General features: G+C 33.9%; 1 long non-coding RNA gene across 33 annotated transcripts in view; it reads right to left on the reverse strand.

Annotated features, from left to right (window-relative positions):
* The window catches only part of LOC141521529 (uncharacterized), a 179,679-nt gene that overhangs the window by 116,762 nt on the left and 48,098 nt on the right, over window positions 1-14,819 (reverse strand). For 31 of the 33 annotated variants that reach the window (XR_012477991.1, XR_012477980.1, XR_012477985.1 and 28 more), the window contains 2 exons: window positions 5,815-6,051; window positions 5,177-5,397 (listed from right to left, as the gene is read on the reverse strand). This is a non-coding gene — a long non-coding RNA (uncharacterized LOC141521529). The remainder of the gene's footprint in view (window positions 1-5,176; window positions 5,398-5,814; window positions 6,052-14,819) is intronic. The other 2 variants (XR_012477988.1, XR_012477993.1) reach the window with 2 other exon arrangements.

Consider the following 14,819-nt stretch of genomic DNA (forward strand, 5'->3'; position numbering starts at 1 on the left):
TAAAGAGGGAATTCAAAATGGAAAAGAATTGATAGCTATAATGTACAGGGCTAATAAGTTAAACGTACTAGTGAGGGCAGAAAATACAATCGGAGGGAGTAGAATATAGAAAAGGTTATAGACAAGGAGATAATATTATGTAATGTAAAACCAACAGTAGAGTATTCAAAGGTAAATCCATACTTGATAATGATAGCAGTGAAGGTTTTGGTGACATACGATCACGGGGTTGGTATAATCCAGGAAACTGATATATTATGAAGGTGAGGTGTCTTGTGGATTGCCAACAGAGACAATGAAGTTACCAAGAAAAAAGCAAGTGATGAAATAAAGAGCTACTAAAGCCATTTAGAAAGATGAATTTGATTTCAAGGCCTGGGGCTATATCAATAGAAAAGGCTATAATAAGAGATAGCATGAATGATAAAAGAAAGGGGTGGTATAAATTCCAAATAAAAGCTAAAAGATGGTGGTAATTCACTGATATGTAGAGGGCATTGGGGAGTAAGACAAAAAATTTCCCAATGAAGGGAAAAATAGAAGACAGTAGAATTTTCCAAGGATGAGAGTCATATAGTTGTTGAATTTTTTATTTATTTTTTCCTTTTGTTTTTCAATAGGCAAGGAATTAGGATATCTATGCATGCAGCAATAGAATTAAGCAACTGAGGGAAAGGATTGAAAGGGCATGAGAAGGGGGAAAAAATGAAGAAAGCCTCAAAGTAAGAAAAGAAATTTATACATATGTGTGGAAAAGTAGCCAGTGAAACAACTTAAAATTCAAAAGTTATGGAATAAGATCTTTTCATGAATCTTGAAATTCTAAAGATCTTCCAAGATAGTAATAAATCAACATAGATAGAAAAATAGCTTAATAGAGAAAGTATTAGAGAATATATTATAAAAGATATATGTAGACATGCAAAAGGAGTAAACAAAGATCCTACTCAAAAATATATTTAAACAAAAGCAATAAGGTATGTGCCCATCTAGACATGGACACCAGACAGAGTTGAAGTAATTCCTCAGTATTTTTGAATTCTTTATATTGATATTTTCTCTTCCTCCCCAAACTCTTACAGCACTTATCTTTATTGTTCATTTACCAATCATGTGCATCTGTTTTGTTGTCATATATTGTTATTTTGATTTTTTCTTTATTATTACATAACTTTATACAGGTATATATATCTTGAGAGGTGGAATATAAGGTTTTTACGTAAAGGCAATGTGTTTTGCTCTTGTTTTCCCCATGGCAACTAGCATGGTGCCTTATACACTAGAGATGTCAATAAATATACGTTGATCTCATTTTAGATATGTAGTGTATGTAGGGCAAAGAAAAGCTTATCTATTTTTCCTTACTCCCCCTTTCTCCAGCTGTTTATGCCATCTTTATAAATAATCTCTCTTTACATAATTTGATTCCTTTTCTTTTTTTTAACTTTAAAAGAAGATGCAAAACAGCTAGTCAACTATAATCAACAGTTCTCCAAATACCTAAATATTATTTCAAAATTTAACTCTACATTTTCTCCTCTTTTTTCACAAGAATCTAATATCTTTAAACTTCCATAATATTATATAATGAAACTAGTCAGGAAACATAGATTCAAACCCTGATTCTAGCATCAAGTATTACCATGTTAGAAATGCTCAAAAGTGAACAGCAAACAGCTGCCCTTGATAATTATTATCATCACTTGACCCAGATGAATTCTTTCCTGATATATAGAACTGAATTCTGAGTCATTGCTTGTTCTATTTTCTTGACTGTGGAAGTTGGTAGAGTTGCTGCAGGATGAGTAAAGGGCAAATGTCCTAATTTTCAAAAAAAAAAAGACTAAAGAATTGAGTCTATAAATTGTAGGATAATGAGTTTGATTCTAATTCCTAGAAATTAAATACTAATATGTATTTTCAAGTGATGATTAGTGAATCCAGAAAAGGAAACAGTGATCATAAAGGGTGAGCATGGTTTCTTCAAAAATAGGTCAAGCCAAGGGACAGTTAGGTGGTGCAGTAGATAGTGCACTGGCCCTGGAGTCAGGAGTATCTGAGTTCAAATCTGGCCTCAGACACTTAATAATTACCTAGCTATGTGGCCTTGGGCAAGCCACTTAACCCCATTTGCCTTGCAAAAACCTAAAAAAAAATAATCAATTAGACAAGTTACGAGATGGGGGCAGCTTGGTTAGATAGTAGTTTATCCAAAATATGGGTGTTTTAGTAGACCACCAACTCAGTATGAGTCAGAAGTATAATGTGAAAGCCATTAAAGCAAACTTGTCCTTGGGGTTCATTAAAGACATAATTTTCAGAAATAATGAGGTGATACCCCACTGGGCTGTGCCCTAATCAGACCACATATTAAGTATCTTTTATATTCAATTCTGTGTGCCACAGTCTAGGAGTAATATTGATAAATTGTTAACTTTCAAGAGGAAGACCAGAATGGTGAAGGACCTTGAGTCCATTTCATGTGAGAATTTATTGAAGATATTAGGGATATTTTTGTTTCAAGAAAAGAAAATTCAGTGGAGACATAATTGCTGTCATCAAGTACTTGAAGGACTGTCATAAGGAAAGGGTTTTAGATTTGTTCTGTTTAGTCTCAGAGGGTGGAAGTAGGAACAAGGGTTTTTTGTTGTTCAGTTGTTCAGTTATATTTTATTTTTCATGACCCTGTTGACCTTGGCACACCAGGCCCTTCTAACCTACATTATCTCCCAAGGTAGTCTGTCCAAGCTCATGTTCATTGCTTCCATGACAATATCTATCCATCTCATTCTTTACTGTCCCCTTTACCTTTTGCCTTCAACCTTTTCAACATCAGGATCTTTTCCAATGAGTCCTGTCTTCTCATTGTGTGGCCAAAATTTCTAAGCTTTAGCTTCAGTATTTGTTCTTCCAATCAACAGTCTGAATTAATTTAAGTATCAACTGACTTGATCTTGTTGGAACTCTCCAATGTCCTCTCCAGCACTACAGTTTAAGAGTCAATTTTGTAGTGCTCCTTATTCTTTATAGTTCAACTCTCCAAACTATACATTTCTCCTGGAAAAACTATTAGTTGGTATGCTGTCCAAACGTTCCATAGCTTTCCTTCCAAGAAGCAAGTGTCTTAATTTCATGACTGCAGTCTCCATCTACAGTGATCTTTGAGTTCAAGAATATAAAATATGACAAAGCTTCCATGTCTTCTCCTATTTGTCAGGAAGTGAAGGGACCAATTGCCAAGATCTTAGGGATTTCTAAGATAAGCTTCAAACCAGCTTTTACACTTATTTCTTTCACCCACATCAAAAGGATTCTTAAGTCTTCACTTTCTGCCACCAAAGTGGTATCATCTTCATATCTGAGATTGTTGATATTTTCCCTAGCAACCATAATTCTAGCATTTGGTTCATCTACCCTGGCATTATGTATGATGTACTTTATGTATGAATTAAATAAACTGACTAATATACAGTCTTATTTTCCAATCTTAAACCAATCCGTTGTTCCATGTTCAATTCTGTTACTTTTCTTTAGATTAAATCCACTTTTTATTTATTTTAATTTTAGAAATTTCGCCCCAATTTCCCTAGACAATTTTCCCCCCAATCTTGCTTCCCTCCCTCCAATCAGACACAATTTGGGGATATCTGCAATGAAGAATGCCATTTGTATACTGAGAAAGAATTGTGGAGTTTGAACAAAGACAAAAGACTATTACCTTTAATTTTAAAAAAAGTCTTATTATGTAATTCTGCTATATCTCATATGTTTCTTCCTTCTCTTATCACATTCGACTTAGATCAATGCATACTATGGGAATGATGTAAAGACTAACTGTTACTTCTTAACTTGCATACAGGAATTTCAGGAGATAAGTAAGATGATCTGGTATTCCCATCTCTTTGAGACTTGCCACATTCAGTTGTGATCCACAGTCAAAGGTTTTAGTGTAGTTTAATGAAACAGAAGCAGATATTTTTTTCTGGAATTGTCTTGCTTTCTCCAAATTCAATGAATTTGGTAATTTGGTCTCTAGTTCCTCTGCCTCTTCAAAAAACAACAAAAAAACTTTTGATAGTTCTCTGTTCACATAGTGCTGAAACTTTGTTTACAGAATCTTAAACATAACTTAAATGACTTGTGAAGAGAGCACAATGTTTTAGTAATTTGAATATTCTTAGTCATTTCCTTTAGTTTTGAGATGTAAACTGATCTTTTCCAATTTATTGAGTTTTCCAAATTTGCTGGCATATTGAATCAAAGCAAAGCTTAGAAATTTCAAAGAGGTAAATTTAAATTTTATAGAAAATATATCTCCCAAATTGAAATGTGTTGACAATGGAGATCTACTTGTTAAATATGTTATAGAAGGGATTCCTTTTAAGTATGAATTGGATGAGATGGTTGTTGAGATCTGGTCCAAATGTAAAATTGTGAGATCCCATGAACTTATTATTTATTACCTTAGCTAAACATGAACAAGTCACTTAACCCCATCTAAAGCTCTGTTTTTAAAATGAGGATTATATTTCATTCAAAAAGCATTAGATGTAAATCTTTCATTCTTATGCTTGGGAAGATTTTGGTGGCCTTTTTGGTTTGCTTGGATTTTTGTTAGCTATACAGGGGATAGATTGAAAAGTGACTGTTAGCAGGGGCTCCAATTAAGAGACAATAATCTAGGCAAGAGTCTATAAGGGCCTCAACTAAGGTGCTGGTCATGAAAATAGAAAGAAAAGGATGGGTGTAAGAGAAGTTTTAGAGATAAAATGATTGAGCAGGGACAATGAGAGAGAGAGTGAAGAATTGAGAATGATTCCTTGTTGATAAAGTTGAATGACTTAGAAGGATGGTGATAGCTTTGGCAGAAATAAGAAACTTTAAAGGAGTATATTTAGCAGAGGAAGATAGGAAAAAATAATCCTCACATCCATATTATGTATATCATAGGTTGTTTTTAGGAAAGCATTTTTTAAACTTTAAATCGCTGTATAAATGTTATTATTATAGTTTCTTTTCCATAGCCTTTATCTGATTTCATTACTCCTTCCTGAATTTTTTACAAATTTTCATTTTTTTAGCATAAAACTAAATAAAGGAAACAATGCTCAAGTAATGATCTTGGCTGTGTAACCAGATTCATCTGTAAGGCATTGTTATTTTTGGCCATACTTACATTTTCTTGAAGCACTTTAGTACATCTGTTTTTAGAGCTCCAATTTACTTCATCATGCCGTACAGTAGGATACACAGGCAGCTGCTATATTGGGAATTCAAGTGGGACAGCAGCAAGCAGGGTGGTCAGAAGAAATGCTGCAAGATGTACTTCAGTGCAACTTCAATGATCCAGCCTAGTTCTGAACAGCTTAGTAACAGTAGCAAATGGAAGAGCCAGTGCTAAGAAATAGAATGACACGTTTTGAAAAGAAATAGAGCCTGAGTGATGTACAACCACAGGTCCGCTGGTAGCCACAAACAAATCAAAAGGAGGAATCATGAATAGGAAGTGCATAAAAAGGACATGGAACTGTGTTCCAGGGATGTTCACAAATAAATAATGAGGCAGCAAAGTTGGCTATAGTATCTGGGAGAAAGTATGGGAAGAGAAAGGAATATGTATTTATTAAAACATCTATTATATGCCAGATATTGTAAGGGCTTTAGGAATATTTTCTCTTTAGATAAAAAAAAAGAAACAAGCATTTATATTTACATGTTTATTTGTATTTTATGTACATTTTTATATAAATGTTCAAAGTAGGTATGAAAGAATATATGAAATATCAAAAGAGAAACTAAGTAGCATATTCTTACCAGGAATGGCGAAGTCAGATGGGTCAATGGATCTCATTGATCATATGATGGTGATGTTGCTGCTGATGTTTGTCCTTCTCAAAGAAGACCATGACATCAGGGGAGGTGATGCCATGAAAAGCACATGAATTGGATTTGAGTGAAGGGGTGCTGTGCTAAATCACCAGCCTTACTTTCCTCTTCCAGAGTCATCTGAGTCCAGTGATCCGATATGAATCAAAATGACTGGAGCTGGACCTGGATACAAGACAATCAGGGTTAAGTGACTTGTCCAAGGTCCCACAGCTAGTGACAAGTGTCTGAGGCCAGATCTGAACCTAGGTCCTCTTCTCTCCAAAGCCAGGGTTCTATCCACTGTATCACCTAACTGATCATGCATTCCCCTCAGCAAAACAGATAGTAACCCATAAATGCCTCCCCAAACCTATGCAACTCTCTGCAAGTTCCCCTCTAATTTCACCACAGAAAAACCATCCAATATATATTTCTTGATGCCTTCCCCATATTTCCTTAACATCTCAAGAATACCAATGGAGTTCACAAGTTCACATTCAGTTATCTATCATACTTGCTACTTAAGCAACCCATCTTTTTCAAGAAAATATATCTTCGATAATGTCATCTATTGTCCTAACTTAAAGCTTCATCTCAATGTAGAATTAAGTTTTAAATACTATGCCAGTGGAATATGAGCTCTGGTAGGTTCCACCTTACTGGAAAGGCTCTGAGTACAATTCCCCCCTAATCCAAACTAAAACAAAATTAAAAAAAAAACTTTTGTTTTCTGAGAACTATTGTAGTTAAAAGTGGATAGAGTTATAAATAAGAGAGAGGCCATTTGGTGATGAATTATTTGACTTCATAAAAAGTGATTTAACTTCATAAAGAGTGATGAATGCACTGGCTTTTTAAAAAAAAACACTTTATTTATACACTTCAAGAGTATGCCTCAGGAATAGTGTTTCCAAATACACAGTTAGAAATGTATTTTTAGAGGTTCCTTTCTTTTCTTTAAAATTCAAATCTTCCAAGGAGAAATATGAAGAACTAGATTTCATTCATTCATATATAGAGATATAGAGATAGAGATAGAGATGATAGAGATAGAGATAGCTATAGATATGTAATATATACATACACAAATAAAACATATATATATATATATATATATATATATATATATATATATATATATATTCCCTTTCAGGTTGAGAATATTATAATATTCCACTTTATAAACTAGGTATTTAGGAGTGGAGAAAAGAAAGTGAAAGGTAAGAAAAAGAAACAAATGAGTAGAAAAAGAGATTAAATTCACCCAATTCAAAAAGTTTTTCTAGTGTTAGCTCAGTCCACTGACAAAATAAAATATAGTAGAGTTAGGGAAAGGGTACCAGTTATTTGCCCATAAATTTTGCATCTTGTAGTTTAATAGCTCAGATTCTTCAAATCATTAACTTTTTTTTAATTACCTGGATATGAGCTTCAATCCTCCTTTTCAATTTCCTTGAATAAACAAAATTGTTTCATTGTAAACTATCAATGAAAGAGAATCTAGGGGAAAACTTAGTTATTTCTATTTGTATCTTTCCAAGATACAGTATTATCAGAGAAGAAAAAACAGTGAGCTAGTAAGTGACCAAAGCATTTGGATGATACATAAGGAAAATTCAGATGATTTAAACCTAAAACCTCACTTTCTTCAATTATAAGAGTAATTTAGACAAAGATTCTATCCAATTACACTGCTCTGCCACTCATTTTCTTTCAAATAAACAGTTACTAGAGAGAAATATGAAGGGAACCTCCACAGATTGTATACATACATATACATACATGCATGTGTACACACGCAAACACACACACGTATGTGAAAAGTGAGAGGGATGGAGGCCAAACTCTTGGATAATAATGGATTTCATTTAATGGATTTTATAGTGATCCTGAGTTTGAAGCAATTATATTAGCTACAAATAAGTACTTGTCTATAGGAAATTCCTCTTCCATTTGGACTCTACCCTGGATATACTCCCTGAAAGTGGTAAACACTTTTGATTATTTTCTATCTCATTGTTTTATTCCTCACTTTCTATCATAAGAATATTATAAATTTTATGTGATAATCAGGGCCTTGAAATAAATTTGTCTCTATTGCTGCATCTTTCAAGGATCCTTGAAATGTATGATATGGTAATCAAAAAGGAAGTGTAACTAAAAACCATTAAAGGTAGTAAAATATAGTGTATTAAAAAATAATGAAATTCAGGTGGACTCTAGTATATATAAATTTCTTAGACTTCACTGAAAGACAGAATGACTTGAATGTCCAGGGTAATACTTACTTGTACTCTGCCATAGTCAGATAGTATCTACCATATTGTATTCAGTTATAGGAGTCACCTATAGCAAGACCTTGAACAGAGCCAAAGAAGAATACTGAAATTGGAGACTATTGGTTTATGTGAATCAGTTACAGAAACTAGGAGTGTTTTTTGTAGAGAAGAAAGGACTTGGGGGGCAGAAGACAGCAATGATAACTATTAATTTGAAAAAATCTATCATATGGAAAAGAAATTTGAATTATTCTTCTTGGCTTAAGAGAAACAATGAGCACAAGTTGAACAGCAAGATAACTATAGAATCAATGAAAAGAAAATTTTTCTAACAATTAGAGCTGTCCAAAAGTGGAAGAGGTTGCTTTGTGAAGTTCTAGGTTCTCCATCATTGAAGGGCTTCAGTTTGAGTCAAGAGGTTCACTAGTTTAGAACATGTCAGTAGTAATGATTTCTGTACTGGTATGGTACAGAAAAGATGATCTCTATTATCCCATTTAACTGATGTTCTGTAACTTTTGTAGTTTTATGGAATAAAAGTAAAATAAAACAAAACAAATGGAAAAGTTTACTAAAATTTACTGAGATTTTATTGGATCCATTTGTTAAATAATACTCCTATTTAATGTATGCTTAAGATCAATTAAGATGAACATGATTTACAGAAGGCTTTAGCAATCCTCTTAGTCTTAAGCACCACTAACAGTGCTCAGTAATATTCCTGGTTGTTTCTACTAGAAAGATAAGGGGGAGAAAAAGAAGCAATGTGATAAGATGGAGGAAGGGTAGATAATGAGATAAGAAAGAGGGTTAAAAAAGGTAAATTGAAAGTCTGAACCAAAGTAATAGCTTTATAAATGGTAAGGAAGAAACATCTTCAAGATATTCTGTGGTGACTCAAACAACCTTTGATAGAGATTTTATGCCTGAGTGATGATGATTAATAATATTATTAATAATAATAATTTGAATTTATATCATGCCTACTATATTAATCTCCTAATAAATATAATCTCATTTAATATTCACAAAACTTTGTGAGGTAGATGCTATCATTAGCTTCATTCTACAGTTAAAGAAACTGAGGCAAATAGAGGTTAAGTAAATTGCTCAGAGTCACAGAGCTGGTATGTGTCTGAAGCCAAATTTGAACTCATCCTACTACTCCAGGTGTTTCACTATATGACTATGTGAGGGAGAGTGAGAAGTAGAGCACAAGATCAATATTACAAACCTAGCTAACTAGAAGGACAGTGGTACCTCAATATTATTAGGGAAATTTGGAAGAGGGATGAGTTGGTAGAATAATGAACTTTGTTTTAGACATAATGAGTCTGAGTCAACTGTAGGATATAGAGATTTAAAATGCTCAGCAGACCACTGGTTTCTGAAGAGATAAATCGAGAAGGGGGGGAAGAGGCATCTACTAGGAGAGATGGCAAATTGAATTTATTGAAATTAAAATGAGAGATTGTAGGGATAAAAGAGATGAGCACCCAGGATAAAACCTTGGGGTAAACCCAAATCTAGTGGACATAACATAGATGTTGAAATGAGTGAAAGGAAGAGTAAAAGCAGCCACATAAGTAGAAAGAAAATCAAAGGAGAATAGGGTCATGAAGAGAACAGAAAGAAGCTTCCACAGGAGAAGATGGTCAACAATGTCAAATACTCTAGAGAAGTCAAAAAAGAATGAAGAATGAGAAGAAACTGTTATATTTGGCAATTAATATAAGACTGATAGCCCAATTACAAATGGAAGAAAGGAAGGAAGGGACCTAAAGTCAGAAAGATTGAGAGAGAGAAACATAAAGAAAGGATGAAAGCAGGAGCAATATACTAGAAACAGGGAATGGAATAGTATTAAGTTCACTTAGAGAAATGGGTATGCTTGTTTAACAACTGAATGGGGGAGAGGATATGACACATGATAAATGTGTTATAAATATTTTTATTCATCACTTTCTTAAGTCAAGACAATCAACAAAACAATAAATCAAGGTCTGCTTTGTATCCATTCTTCATATCTGAGGTTAAATGCTCAAACTGAAAATTTAACATTTGACTTTTAGGAGAGTCCCCCACCATGAGATGGATCCAACATTCCTTTGCCTACAACAATATCAACGACTATAAAAGAGTCATCCCTTTGTCAGAAGCTAGAGTAAAGGACAAAAGTGTAAGATGATACCAAGGGTTAGTTAGTTTATTTAAAGGGAAGAGCAATTTGGTAGAGTGAAATCAACAATTTCCTTAGAAGAATAAATGATTTGCTGTATGACCTTTGAAAAGTCTTTTGACTTCTCATTCTTTGTTTTCTCATAAATAAAATAAGAATAATAAATGATACAGATGTTGCTAGGATATTAGCCAAGACTGATGGGGGATCTTTGAGCTCTTGTGAAGATAAATGACATAAACAAAGAATTCTTGATGTTGTCAACGATCAAAATGGTATTAGCCAGAGTGAAAAAAAATTAAAAGAATATATTTTTAATAGAATATGGAAAATTATTGGGTAAATAAAAGCCAATTCCAACTGCCTGGGCCCCATAATGCAAGAACAAGGACCATCTGATGAAGTTAAAAGGCAACAAATTTAAAACGGATAAAAGGAAATACTTTTTTAAGCAGCGTATAATCAACCTATGGAATTTATGGCCGCAGGATATTATTGAGGCAAATAGTCTTGCAAGATTCAAAAACGGATTAGAAATTTATATGAATAGGAATAACATTGGCAGTTATACTAACTAGGTTAAAAAGTTACAAGGCATATCAATCCCCATGCTTCAGGGCATAAACTGATCACCAGCTGGGGTTAGGAAGGAATTTCCCCCTTATAGTATAGCAGTGCATAATTGACCAGGTGCATTATGGTTTTTATTTTTGTCTTCCTCTATAACATTAGACATAGACCATTGCCAAAGGCAGGTTACCAAAGTTGAAGGTCCAATGATCTCTTAACAGAGGATTTCTATGTTCTTATTCCACAATTCTGAGTATAAGATACACTATAGATATAAATTCTGTTGGTCTGAGAATTTTAAAACTCCCATTTTATAATGCAAAATGACAAAATAACTTTTTCAGAATGATGTAATCTTATTACATTAAATTGTTCCTTCAGTATAATGTTACAAACTATTAGAGAGGTAGCAATGGTATCAGAATGAACTCTAAATTTGGAATCAAGAGACTTGGGCTCTTATTCTAGCTCCACCATTTATTAGGTGTATAATTTCTGCATTTCAATTTCCCCATCTCTCAAATGGGAACAATAATTATTTGTACCATTTTCTTCACAAAATGTGACGACCAAATGAAATTTCAAATGTGGAACACTAAATGACCAACAGCAAACATTTATTAAGCTCTTAACCATATATATAAGCAAAGCACAAGTGATACAAATAAAAAAGTAAGATTTATTTTGCCCTCTAGGATTATATTATACTACTAAAGTGAGTTTTTTCTTATTATTAGATGGACATGAAGAAATATGAGAGGAAGCATTTCACGATCTATAAAATGCTAACTTTGAAGTCATGAAGACTTTGACTGAAGTCCTATCCCTAATGCATGCTAGCTGTATGACTATGGACAAGTCAATTAATATCTCTTTGCCCCAATTAAATCTCTAAGAATATAAATAACTGTCAAGTTGCCAATCCACATCAATGGAGAGCATTTTTACAGCAGGTAATGAAAAAAGTATTAGATTGGTAATCAGGAAATCTAGTTTTGTTATTCACTAATTGTGTAACCTTGGGCAAGTTACTAAGTAACTTCTGCCTCAATTTCTGTAAAATAAGGAGGTAGGATTCTATGATCTCTGATGTCCCTTACATTCTGAAATGTAAAAGAATTCAAGGTGGGTACAGACAATGACCAACCTCAAAAAATATATCTTTGGTCTAGTAACATAAGCATTCTTTTAATTGGATAAAAATCATTTTTTAGATTAGAAAATGTAATATATACCTTTGCCTAAAACTAAATATCATACATTTTATTGGGGCTCCTACCATAATATTCTATAGATATTGATTCCTTTCAAACATATCTGCTTTCCTTTTACCTTGGGGTCAATCATTTTATCTACTTAATAACAGGCATAGGTACAGTCACTTAAAGTATGCACACTAGCACACTATATAAATTAAGTCATTTGTGCCTCACAATGCTGTGGAACAGGTTTTGCATGTATTATTATCCCCAAATATGATTTTTATGATTGTAATTAATCTATAATGATTTAGAAGGGGAAAGTTACTGGTGGGTAATATCAGCTGATATCTCTCCAATCCATTCTTCCTAGCTTTGCATTTAATCAAGTCTTTCTCAATATCTAACAAGCAGTCCCTGAGAAACCCAACAACTTCCAGTCTAATTCTTATAGTGTTGGTATCAGTCACAAATAGAAATGAGCAGTTTCATCTTTTTCATCCAGCTGGCCAAAGATCATATGATGGAGAACAATTCTACCTGTCCACAATTGTGGGAGAGACAAGAGACAGAGGTCCCAGAGGAAACTGGAATGGGTGAGTAGATTATACAGGTATTTTGAAAGGTGGAGTGATGCAGAATGGCATCACCCATATGTGACCACAAAGCAAGGCAGGTGTAATGCAATGAGGCTGAGCCTGAAAAGGATAAACACAACAGGAACAATTAGTTTGGGAAACTTTTTAAGACACCTATAGAATATCTAGATTTTTTTGAGAAGAAAAAAAGAATATGTTAGCTTTTCAAAAGGAATGTAATGCTTGAGAAAGATTTGTGATTGACAACAACAGCAAAAAAAGTTCTTGTCCCATTGATCCTAAATGGAGGTTTTCTTTATACTCTTTTGTACAAATGTGTATTGATTACTTGATTGACTTCCCTTGCCATTATTTAATTCATAATTTATTAAGTGTCTACTCTATGCCCAGGCAATCTGATAGACCCTTGAGAAACAAAGACAAAAATGAATTAGTCCTTGTCCTCAAGGAGCTTAGATGGAGTTAGCATGTATATTTATGTGTATGTGTATGTGTGTGTATATGCAAATAAACAAGCTGGAAATGTACAGCTGACTCAGTCGATTAAAAGAGAACATGATAGCTACAAATCTTGCTATAAAATAACAGTATGATTTTCTGTTTAAAAAAAATTAGAGGAAACAAAAATCATAGCAATGGCTTTGTGAATCCAATAATCTGACCAGAGGGCAGGATTCATTATTTGCTATTCTCTCTAGGACATGAGCACACACACACACACACACACACACACACACACACACACCACATATATGATGAAAAACAAATTAATTGCCTCACTGTTTCTGATACAGATTAATTTTGTAGACATACAATTTTGTAATGGTAAGTCAAATCAACAAGCTTACATTGTTTATTGTGTGTTAGACACTGTGTTAAGCATTGGGTACGCATATACAAGGAAAGAGAAAAGCAATCCCAGACCTTAGGGAAGTTATATTTCAATAGGGGCAGCTGGTGGTGCTGGCCTAGATTCAGGAAGACCTGAGTTCAAATCTTAAAACAAATATAGACTAGTTGTATGACCCTGGTTGAGTTATTTACTCTCTATCTGCTTCAATTCCCTCAGTTATAAAGTAGGGATAATAGCATCTATATTCTAGTCCTGTTGCAAAGATCAAATGAGATATTTTTTAAAAACCTTTAGCATAGTGAATGGCACTATGTAGGCACCCTATAAATGCTTCTATTCTTCCCCCAATGAAGGAAGACATCACATAAAAGTCAGATGAATGTCTGGGGGGAGGAGAGAAAAGAAGATACTAGCAAGGCTATTTTGAAGAGTTAGGAGTAGAACAAGTAGAGGAATGAAAGAATGAATATGATTGACCTGGACACTTCCTCAAAATGGAGGTTCTAGGAGGAACACACCAATTGGAAGAGGGCACCACAAATAGAGGGAGACTTGCCAGTATGAGAAAGCTGCTGGGATATGGTTTGAGAAGTCTGGAAACTCAGGTGCAGAACTCAGAGGAGTGAAGGAATGAGCTAGAAATGGCCTTAGAGATCATCTTTCCCAACTACATTTTTAATTGAAGAATATGAACCCAGGAAAGTTAGTGGTTTAGTCACAGCATTACACAATTAGTGTAATGTTAGTTGCAAAACTAGAACTAGATCCTGGGACTCCTGACTCCCAGTTCATTGCACTTTTCAATATGTCATGCTGCCTTTCAAAATAACTCTCACAATAAGGTCATATGTAATTCCTGGTAGCATACTATTCAAGTACTGACCAATCAATCAATCAAAAGCATTTCTGAAGGAGCTATTAGGTCACAGGCAGCTGTGTCCCCAAGTACCTAATATTCTGCAAGTCAAAGAACTTGTGATCTAACCAGGGATACAACATACATGCATCTAAATACAAAATATATACAAAATAATTTCAACAGAGGAGAAGAGTATTAGCAACTGAGGTATAAGAGAATGACTTATGTTGGAGCTAAACTTTGAAGGAAACTCAGGACTTTAAGAAGTATAAGTAATGAGGGAGTGCATTCCAGGCTTGTGAAACTAATGAAAAAAAGCAAAAAGACTAGTTTAGTTGGAGAATAAAGTACACGACACTAAAAAGAAATGGATGAAAGAAAATTTCCCCTTTTCCCGTCTCCATGGTTATTTG

Source organism: Macrotis lagotis, chromosome 4, assembly GCF_037893015.1.
Source record: "Macrotis lagotis isolate mMagLag1 chromosome 4, bilby.v1.9.chrom.fasta, whole genome shotgun sequence".
Taxonomy (NCBI): Eukaryota; Metazoa; Chordata; class Mammalia; order Peramelemorphia; family Peramelidae; genus Macrotis; species Macrotis lagotis.